This window comes from Rhipicephalus microplus, chromosome 2, assembly GCF_043290135.1.
Source record: "Rhipicephalus microplus isolate Deutch F79 chromosome 2, USDA_Rmic, whole genome shotgun sequence".
Taxonomy (NCBI): Eukaryota; Metazoa; Arthropoda; class Arachnida; order Ixodida; family Ixodidae; genus Rhipicephalus; species Rhipicephalus microplus.
This window is the reverse complement of record NC_134701.1, coordinates 226,944,875-226,956,754: the sequence shown is the minus strand read 5'-3', so window position 1 is coordinate 226,956,754 and position 11,880 is coordinate 226,944,875.

Here is an 11,880-nt window from a genome sequence, read left to right as displayed (position 1 = left end):
AATGAGCCAATCCAGGTGAAGTCGTCAGAAGCGTGATTAGATAAGAAAAAGCAGCAGCTTGGTCGGTACCCCACGTAACCGTGACGTCTTTCTTCAGAAGCTCAGTGAGAGGTCGAGCGATGGTCGAAAAACCTTCCACAAACCTTCTAAAGTAGGAACAAAGTCCTACAAAACTCCGGACGTCTTTAACTGACCAGGGTACAGGAAAACTGGTGACTGCACGAATTTTCTCCGGGTCCGGCTGCACACCAGATGCGTCGACAAGGTGACCCAACGCTGTAATTTGCCGGCGTCCGAAGTGGCACTTCGACGAGTTGAATTGAAGGACTGCAGTGCGGAATATGTCGAGAATAGCTGACAAACGATGAAGGTGGGTCTCAAATGTTGGGGAATATACAACAACATCGTCAAGATAACAGAGACATGTTGACCATTTGAACCCTTGTAGCAGAGAGTCCGTCATGCGCTCGAACGTGGCTGGGACGTTGCATAACCCAAAAGTCATAACCTTGAACTGATATAGGCCGTCTAGTGTTACGAATGCAGTCTTCTGTTGGTCTCTTTCGTAGACAGCAATCTGCCAGTAGCCGGAACGTAGGTCTATTGAAGAAAAGTATCGGGCGTCGTGGAGACAATCGAGAGCGTCATTGATGCAGGGTAAAGGGTAAACGTCCTTTTTCGTGATTCTGTTCAGATGGCGGTAATCCACGCAGAAGCACCACGTTCCGTCTTTCTTTTTAACGAGCACAATAGGGGACGCCCAAGGGCTCAAAGAGGATTCAATGGTTCCCTTGGCTAACATCTTGGTGACCTCTTGTTGAATCAATTACGCTCGGTGGCAGACACCCGGTATGGTCGCCGATAAATGGGATGGGAATCACCTGTGTTAGTGCGGTGCTTGACGAGTGAAGTCTGGCCGAGTGGGCGGCTGTCTATGTCGAATATATCGCGGTATGAAGCCAGAAGGCGGCAGAGCGCGGCTGACTTCTCAGGTTCGAGTTCCGGTCCGGGGCGATCATGGAGCGTAAGGTTGCATCCAGGCACGTGGTATCCTGCGAGTTACGTGAGTGATCGGGACATACGTCTGCCGCAAAACAGGTGACGTGGTCGTCAATTAAGGGTCTTAGCGTGGCGACGGATATTCCTTGAGGTAGCACTTGTTCTATAAAACCGAAATTGATAACAGGTAAATGTGATCGGTTAGAGGCCATGGTTACGACGGAGTGTGGGACAGTAATGTCACGCGGCAGGAGAACATCAGGAATAGGCGTCACGATATAATCACCGCCGGGCACAGGAGAGGGTGTTGCCAATTCAACGAATGTGAGAGGTTTAGGTGGTATCTGGAAGAAGTCATTGGTGCACATGCTGTTCGGGAGTTCAGGGTGAGAATGTAGGAGAAGAGGAAGTTCCAAACAAAGAGTGCCGGCGGAACAGTCTATCAGGGCAGAATGCGTCGATAAGAAGTCCATCCCGAAGATGACGTCATGAGGGCAACCGTAGCGCACGGTAAATAAAACAGGAACATGGCGGTCGGCAAGGCTAATACGAGCGGTACACATTCCAATGACGGCTACAGTTCCACGATCGGCGACATGAACGGCTTGTGCTGCGGCAGGCGTGAGTACTTTTTTGAGGTAGCGACACGGACGAGCACTCATTATAGACACCTGAGCTCCAGTGCCAACTAAAGCCATCAAAGAAAGACCGTCCACATGCACTTCCAGCAAGTTCTTATTAGTATGTCGCGTCAACGGAGGATTTGGGTCAGTCGAACTTGATGCAGCACTACCTCCAGGAGCTGCATATACTAGTTTTCCATCCGGGAAGATCCATAGTTAGTTGTCGATGGATAGCGGCGGGGTTGGGGCGACGGTGAACAGCGGCGTTGCGGTGACGTTGAACGCGCGGTAGAGCGGCTGTTAGGTGCGTCGGAAGCAGGATACTCACGGCTGGCGAATACCGGCGAGGTCCGCGTATGGCCGAGGAGAAGAAGAAAATTGGCTTAAACAGGGGGGGAGGGGGGTGTCCAAGTGCTGCGGCAGTAGCGGGAGACATGGCCAACTCGGTGACAGCGGAAGCAGATTGGCTTGTCGTCTGCTGTTCTCCACTCCCTCGAATTGCGGGATCTGGGCAGAGTGTGTGGCTCGTGGCGTGGTGCATTTATTGGCATCGGTCTGTAGTCCGGTCGGGAGACGGAGCAGACGACAGGAAAACCAAGGTTAGCAATTTCTCGCCACACGACTGCCCGAATAACTGACAACGCCGGAGGTGTTTGCACGGTGCCCTGGTCGAGTGGAAGTGCATGAAACGGCGCCGGACGTACCGCCTCAAGCTCGCGCCGAACGATGCGTGTGACATTCTCGTGCAAGAGTGGTGCGGCACCGAAATCGGTACAGGTTGACGTGACAGCCGTATTAGGGAGCCGTGAAAATTGAAGTTGAACTCGGCGGTTTTTTTGGCTATTTCGAAGCGGCGGCATTCCTTAATTATGATATCGACGGTCATGACGTTGTTGTACACGAGCAAGCTGAAAGCGTCGTCCGCTATGCCCTTGAGTATGTGGCCCACCTTGTCGCTCTCGGTCATTTGCTCGTCCACTTTGCGGCACAACGCGAGCACGTCCTGCATGTACGAGACATACGACTCGGTTGATGACTGTACTCGGGTGGCGAGTTCTTGTCGTGCGGCCGTTTGTCGACCGGACGGGTCCCCAAAGATGTCGCGTAGTCGGTTCTTGAAGATGTCCCAGCTGGTGAGCTCGGCCTCATGAGCGTCGAACCATACACGCGGGGTGCTATCCAAGTAAAAGATTACGTTGGCGAGCATCATGATTGGGTCCCATCGGTGAGACAGGCTAACGCGCTCGTACATGCGGAGCCAGTAGTCGACGTCAAGGCCAGGCTGGGCGGAGAACGCACCGGGATCACGGGGGTGGGACATCGCAAGGTACGTAGTAGCTCCAGGTGATGGCAGTGAGGGGGGGGTTATCATTAGAAGCCATGGCCGGAGGCTGGATGGTGCGGCCACTGCGAAGCTTCATGATGAGCACGGGGAACGTTCCACCTCCACCAAATATGTTACGGAAGAGAGACGCCGTATCTACGAGGCTGTGGATTAAATATATTTCAAACCACCAGCAGCAGCAGCGTGACCGGCAAACCAGACACTGAGCGGAGACCACTCTACGTCTTCCTCGTCAGGCATACACGCGCGTCGCCCCCTAGAATCTCAATTTGCATGCGTGTAGCAATATTCTGATTTTATGGGGGTCATACTTTCATCCACGGGGTCATTGAAATCGCTCTTTTGTGAAAACCTCCAGATGCAAAGCAACCCCATTTTTACTCTCTTCGCACTTTCTAATAAACCACCAAGCAAGAGAAAAATCGGTAACGACATCATAGCGGTATCAGAATTATTGCGGGGAAGACGCCGCATGCATAGGAATACGCACAACAGCTAAGAGCAGCTGTCATGGCACTGTCAATACTGAAGGTGGCGCGAACACCACCACGGGTCTGCTTCACCAATCGGGACGCGCAGACCTCATCGTCTGCCCTCGCTGGCATACACTCTGGCCGAAAGATAACATAATGTCACCATCATTTGCTTTGTCCAACTGATTTTGTGGCAGACGTCTCAGCTTAATAAACGGAGCTCAGGCAACGCTTATTGTTCCGAATGGTGGTGTTTAGTATAGAGTAACATAGTATACACGATAAATTATTGAATCTATCCGAAATACAGATATAGATACTAATCTTTAGGGAAGGATTTTGATTCTGATACAAGTAAAGTGCGAAAACTATATTTAATTTGAGTGTATCGTCGATACTGAAAAGCACCGGTTAGTTATAAATAATGTTTTGTCCAGCAAAGAATAACGAGCACTTAAAATTCCCCACTTTTCGTTCCCCGTCTATGATACCACATCATTGAGACCAATTCATCTGAAGGACACCTAGAAAACTTCACCGCATAATTATGCTTATTGTCATTAAAGGCTCATGAAACTAGTTTTCACTAACGGAAAAGACAACTGGAGAACGATAATACGATGGCAATAGAAGAATTCTACGATGACGTGCTTGGTTAAGATGACCAAAAAGAGGCTGGGGCAATCATCTTCGATCTAATGTGTATTCGTACGATGGATCAGCCTCAACTTTCACGATCAGGTGTGCAGTATCAAAGTATCAGGCACATTGCGCAGACGTCTTACCATAATTTTTTTTACAAAAAGCGCATATTTCGTTATATAAATGTTGATATGATCACTTTAATCTTTTTTTGCTTTTTTGGGGAGGGGTGAATGGGATAATTAGGATTAAAGGTACGAAATTATACTACCAACCTCACTTTTTTTTCGTGCCAGCAAATGTATCATTAAAACTGTGGGGTTCAATTTAGAGAGATTTGAAAGAAAATACAGCAATAAAAAGCACTGAATTTTTGAGGCTGTAACTCAATTAATGGTCCTTTTGAACTGACAGTTTACGGACATTGAAGTATGCTGTCGCCGTGTGATGCTGCAACTTGTATGAACGCTCAGTTTATGTAAAACTCGTATGAATGAGCGAAATGCGAAACCGGTTCAATTTTCATATTCGTATTTCATAGAATAGATAGTACAACTGCGAAAGTGTTTACGATCGAGAAAAGTTCCCGTCTAACTAGAAAACAGTATTCACGAGCTGCATTCATTTTCATAATTCTAGGCACCGCAACGATTTCAAAACTCTAGGTACGCATTACGATGAACCTATATTTTTTCTCCTGTGTTTATTCATCCTTCGAAAAGTAATGCGCCACCTTTAATAACAGATCATTATTTATAGCCCAATAAAATTGTCTGCATTTGTTTCCTTTTTTAAAGATTTATGTTCCATTTATTATGCTGTGAAATTTTCGTTTACTTGTTCTTTTATAGGCTGGAAATGTTTTCTTGCGTAAGCAGGACGAGGGTTGAGGGGCGGGAAGTAAGGAGTATATACGGGTTGTGTAGCAGCAATAAAGCACAAGTATGACAAACACGGGGTTGTATTTTTCATTCGACAGCATCTGAATTTTTCTTTTCTATTTTGGTCGCCTGAGTGTGTTGTTTTAAGCGAGATGTGAGTGAGCCGAAAGCGCTTTCAGTCAAGCTCCACTTCACAGACGTATTTACGCGTTAAGGTGTGCCTGTTGTGGCGCACGAGGAGACCCGTCAACACCCGTAGAGAAAACACGAACTCCGACACCTATTGAAAAAGGGCAGCACCTAAAGCGTACGCGCATGCCGACTTCTGAATACGGTACTCAGTTGTACTCAAAGCGCAGAGCTCATATATAGAATGCTTTCCTTCAACAACACCGTCGAATGTAAGAGACTTACTCTCAAAATGCGTCACCATGTTGGTCAACCAATGAGGTTTAAAACGCAACTTCCCCTAAATTTAGTGCAGGTGCGTTTGGGTCACTCAGAAAAGTGTTGTTCGTGGATCCTAAGCACGTGTAATTCGTGCCTTGCAACATGCCTAACTAATATTACCCGAGGAAGACGAAGCAGTGCAAGAAGAAATTGCGTAACGTCTCACGTTATACCTGGGACCAATGCTCATGAAGTAGCGCACTTTACGAGCATTGACCATGTGCACCACATGTGCTTGAGAAGGCACATCCATTGAGCACCACATTAAGCCTCGCATCTGCCTCTGCAAGCACACGCGTTGCTTGTAGAGGCCACAGCTTCTGTCTACGCCTGCGGGCTGGTTTTTTCCTCACTATTCGGACGCACACTACGCCTGCGGGCTGGTTTTTTTCCTCACTATTCTATGCGAGCTATTAAATGCTTAATTCGAGGCAAAAAGCACCGGCTTAGCTCTGTGGTAGAATGATGGGCTATTTTGATACAAAATTAACTAGTAGCCGGGAAAGCCACAACATGCTAGCTACCATTTTAAATAGTGTTGGTTAATTTATGCTGATGTTATGGACGTGGCAACGCCCCCCCCCCCCCCCCCCAAAAAAAAAAAAACGAAGCTGCCTTGTCAATAAATACCGCTGCCACCGGTGGTAGGGTCGGTTCTATTTTGGGGTAATAGGTTTATAGGTACTGTTAAAAAACGTGACTAATCTTATAAATAAATAAATAAATAAATAAATAAATGAATAAATGCTCGTGTGCAGCATTCAGAGCAGCAAGATATGACGCTAGAATCCCCGATGCCGTACACAAAGTACCTCGATCATGTGCTGCATGCTTGAGCGTACGCAATCGCGATTAGGAAGCAGGATCACTCATCGCGAAAATTTGATTGCGGTAAACTATAGTTAAAACGTTCTAATACCTTCAGTGTGCAAACTATACAAGACAATAACACTTTTTAAACTGCCAAACATTTCTTTCGCGTACTGCAAGCGCTTTTGGCGTCTATATCTATCTATCTATCTATCTATCTATCTATCTATCTATCTATCTATCTATCTATCTATCTATCTATCTATCTATCTATCTATCTATCTATCTATCTATCTATCTATCTATCTATCTATCTATCTATCTATCTATCTATCTATCTATCTATCTATCTATCTATCTATCTATCTATCTATCTATCTATCTATCTATCTATCTATCTATCTATCTATCTATCTATCTATCTATCTATCTATCTATCTATCTATCTATCTATCTATCTATCTATCTATCTATCTATCTATCTATCTGTCTGTCTGTCTGTCTATCTATCTATCTATCTATCTAGCCTCCTACATGTGGGTGCTCTCGTGATCACCTCTCTTAACTTGAAATTAGCATAGGAGAGTAAGATGGTTTGACGAATATGACGCACTAACCGAGACGTCAATAATGTAACAATCTCGAGGCGTACGTCATCAAAAACATCCCTCCAGGTATACGCATACGTGTCACAGGTGACTGACACTTAGAATCTACCCAGGAACAATGGGGAAACACTGGGGTAATTTTAACGTGTGAGTGTTAACAAAAAGCTGACATCGGCAGCATTGACCCGGCGAATTCCAAGAATCAATGTCAGGGTCTCAGCAGTAATCTAACCTTAGCATTCTGCGTGGTAATTGAGTGTTCCACCACAGAGCCACGCCAGGTCTCTGAACTACTTTTCGAATAGACCCTAATGTTCGTGAAAGGTCCAATGTGATTGCAGTGCTGGCTATCCAATTTTATTAGTAATACAAATCTACTCCTATAATATGTCACGGCGGGTTAACGTCAATTGTAGTTGGGTATCATGCCAATCGCTGAAGTTGATTTATGTAGCAGTATCCAAGGATACTATCTCCACGAGCACCAGTGCCTAATATCAACTTATCACTTCTGGTTTTTCAAATACTCATGTTCCAGTTGGTATCGTTGTGCAAGTGCAAACAACTGGTGATATAATAATCTGCAGCTTTTCTCCATATGTCTGTGCGTGCAACATTTCTAAATATATTTAGCACAATTTCATTATGCGTCCCTCAAAAAAAAAAAGAATATCACAACATGGTCACCCCAGTCCCTCCGCATACTTCACACGCCGTTGATTCCCAAGGTATACGTGGGATCTCCCTTTTTTTTCGTATATCATGTCACAGGTAGTGGTAAGATAGCCTTGGTCCACCAATATAATTCACATGTACGCTGCACCATTGTCCGGTGCAACTGCGATTCAAGTGGTGTTTAAAGATCACGCTGCTTTACTACGCTCAAGTTGTAACAAACACATGGCGTTGGCGTCATCTGCTTCGATCATTTCGCGGGCGCGACCATCTTGCTGTTTTTCGCGTCGTCTTTACGCGGCCAGCACGCTTTAGTCCTTTCTTGCTCCAACGCATTCTTCAGCATTGGAGGAAACATTGAGCCACGGTACAACAGTGGAGTGCGAATACACAAGATATTGCGTTCCAAACCTCCAATTGACGCAGACGTCAATAAATAAGTTGATGGTGCGTTGTATATACCCATGACTCGCCGTGTACAAGGCGGAATTGTGCTTAGATAATGAAATGTCTGTAATAAGGAATACTTGATCGCCCAAGTTACAGAACTCGCACATTTAGAGCTCACGGTTATGGCGGTCACACAATCATAAGGAAAGAAAAATAAGCGTTATCATTAGCTCCGACGATAAGCATGTCGCTTGATTACTGCCCAGGTGCTTGGACAAAGAAAAATAAATTAGCCAGAAGAGGATATTAATGAAGGGGACTCGGCGTATTTCCTCACAAACCAAAGAGGGCTCACACTTCATATGAACGGATGAGGGAACCTACGTCTGGGTGCTTTCGTGATCGCGTCTTTAACTCGAGAGGGGGGGGGGGATCGAAATCTGTATGGGAAGGTAAGAGGGTTCAACGAATATGTCTGGCTAGTCATGACATGGATAATGTGAAAATGTCGTCGCACACTTTGTCAAACTGTTTCTTCGATACACGTGTCGCACATACCAACATACCATTCTATAGTATGCAGGTATGCGCCACAGGTGATTGACAGTTTATAACCACCCAAGAACGGTGAGAACAGACAGTGGTAATTTGAATGCGACAGCATTAAGAAAAACTGACGTCGCAGCATTGACCCGACGAATAGATATGAGCGTCCCACCAGGAATGAAACCCAGGCATTCAGTGAAAGTGAACAAAGAAAGAGATAGAATAATGTTGAGTGAAACTCAGGAAGGTTAACCAGAAGAAAACTTCTGGTTTGCTACCCTGCACTGGAAAAGAGGAAATGGACATGAAAATGTAAGAAGAGAAAAAGGAAAGAAAGGGATAGTTAAAAAAATAAAATCGAAAACGGGCACAAACTCAAGCACAGATGTGTCCCAGCCATTTTGCGAGTCTGGTTGACCGCAGAAATTCAGCAGCACATTCGTCACTTTTATACTGTACGGTCAAACGTTCCGGCGCTACGAAATTGACTGCTCCGAAAGCGGCCTGTCATCGTGCCGTGCTATAACATTGCCGAAAGCTGCAGTCTTTGCGAGCTATAATGAGGACACTCACAAAGGACGTGGACAATGGTTCTCTCACTGCCATAGTGATCACACGTAGCCCTGTCAGTCATCGTGATCCGGTAAGGAAAACTGTTCGTGAATGACACTCCAAGCCACAAGTGGCAGAGGATGGTTGTTTTGGATCAGAATAGTCCGGATGGAATTCGAAGTTGAAGGGACGGATCTAAATGGCATGGTCGGGTATGCAGATTGTGGTTATAAAAGGGAAGAAAAGAGAAAAGTTAGTCCCGTAACTGTCTGCATCTGGTGCGACACGTCAACAGTAGCTCACAAGGGATGGGGGTAAGGAGGGATTAAAAGGGAGGGATTAAAGGTATCGAGAGAGAGAGGGAGATGCGCAGGGACAGCCAGTGACGACAGAAAAGAGATAGAAAAGATGAAAAATGGTCACAGGAGTCCGAGGACGGGCATCACTGGCGAGACCTCTTGTCGGCGACAGAAGATGGCGTAGGGCTAATCCAGTCGGCCAGATCTGCGCCATTGTCGTCGTAGGGGACCAATGTCAGGAGGTGGCGTAGGACCAACCCTGTCGGCCAGAGCTGCGCTGTCGTCGGAGATCGCGAGGGCACAACCAGTCGGCACGGAATCCAGTGAGCGAGTTTTGGGTATGCAGAAAACCAGTCATGTTCCACATTGAGTTTATTATACCACGTGCGGGCAAGCTAGTATTGAATGCTGCATCGGTTCTTGATACTAGAATGAATTTCTGCACGCCACTTTCATGAGCAGTTCTGGCAGAATCATAGGCATGTTCGTTGCTGTCAATGCCTCAGTAGCCTAGAAGCCACTGGAAAATTATGCTATGCCCTTTGTCTTCCAATTACTGATAGGTTTTTCTTATTTCCAATCGTAGTTGGTCTTGTACACCACGACGAAAAGCTGACGACACACACTACAGGGCTGACTTGGAGTCAGTGGATATGCCCCATTTTTTGGGGCATTGTTACACTCCAGTGTAACAATTAAGTATTCCAGCGCAGGACGACACCAGCTCTCAGAAACGCTTTAGAGAAAGGCCCTATGCAGGCTTAATGCTGGTGAAACATCAATAATGAGTGCACTGCTAGCTATTTTATTTCATGAATAATACATGAGCCATTTTGTGATACAGCCGTTTCGTCAGCATAAACTGCATACTTAAGCGCCATTCATTGACGTTGTATAAGAAGCACTGACCAGACCTACACTCTTCGCAAGAAAATGTGCTGCATATCAGCCTACCGCTTCTGGTGTTTGTAATACCCATGTTGCTGTTGGTATCGTTACACAACAGTAGACGACTGGTAATATAAAACATATGCGACTGTTCAGCATGTCCGTACGTAGAACATTGGTATATATTGAGTCTAACTCATTATTCCCAACATGCATACACAAATACATGGCTGAGGCGAAGAGAAAGAAAACCACTGAATCGGAGCTCGTCAATGCTATCTTTCCTCGCGTACACGTCAGTCTTGTAATATGCACAGAACAGGAACAACACGTGGTCATGGCGTCGCAACAAAAATCGAGAAAAGATACTACAAAAACAGTGTGCACAATAACATGGGCAATACGACAAATGCAGCATATCTAAGTATACAATCAATGCACATTACACACAGCAAGAAAAAAAAACAAGCGAAATATGATTGACGGGGCAGTGAACACAATAACAAAATAACCTCAGAAGAGAATTATAAGAATGTTCACAAATGGAGATGTCGGATAACAATAATATCTGTGGTTTAACGTCTTAACCAAGGTATGATTTGGAGAGATGCTATAGTTTACGACTCCGGAAATTTCGACCATCTGGCGTTTTTTAACGCGCACCTCGAACGCGCGGCACACGAGCCTTGGCCATTTCGCGTACACAAAAGTGCGACCGACGCCGCCGGTATCGAACCTGCAAATTTCGAGTCAGCAGCCGAGCACAATAACGACTACAGCACTTCAGTGGACGTTGCAAGGTAAGCCAAACTTGAGTATAAAAAGCTACGTGTAGTTTGGAGTTCGGAGACTATAGTTAGTACACGCGTGAGGCACAGAGCAATACTTTTTAGCCTCAGTCCATAACGCATCGCTCATCAGTAACGCCACAATCACCTTCCCTCCACATGCTTCGCATAACATGAATTTCCACGAAACGTGGGATCTGCCCATATTTATTCAAATAGACTACACAAACACGAGTAAGTAGGATACGTTAAGTCAGGTTAAGGCGCCTTCTTTTCTTTCTCTCTCACTTTTTTGTTTTTGTGGAAGACCAATGAAGAATTTTTTTTATTTTCTCAGATCACAGTAAAAATGATTTTACTTTGAAAATCGAAGTCATCCGGCTCACTCTCAGTTTTCATTTCTTCGGGTGCATGCCCTAATAAAACCCGTTAACTCTACGCGATCAATCCCTGATCCCTCAGTACAAGCACGAGCCATTTCAAAAAAAGACTACCGCTACCACAACGATTCAGGTCTCATACATTGTTCATTACCCTCAAACAATGTCAGATTTGAAGATTCAAAGTGGGGATGAGCTTGCCCGGGAAGAAGGGGGGGGGGGGGGCTTCATTGTCGTTACAAAGGAAAGCCGAAGATCAAAATCGCCCCGCGAATGACGCGAGCACATTAACATACGGAACAAAAGCGCCTACGAAGACTGCGGACGATGTCGCAATTCGTGGGAACGGTCCTCGAGCGGCGGTAATATGGCGATGCACGTGGATCAGGTGGGAGGAAGCGCGCGTGTTTTTCGTGCTTTCCGATGGCATTCAAATGCAGCTCGGCTCCCCTCTCCCAAGTGACGCTGGAGCCAACGTCTAGCCAGCGTTTCCACAGCGGGGCGTCATTACGTCTTCCCGCGCTGGCCCGT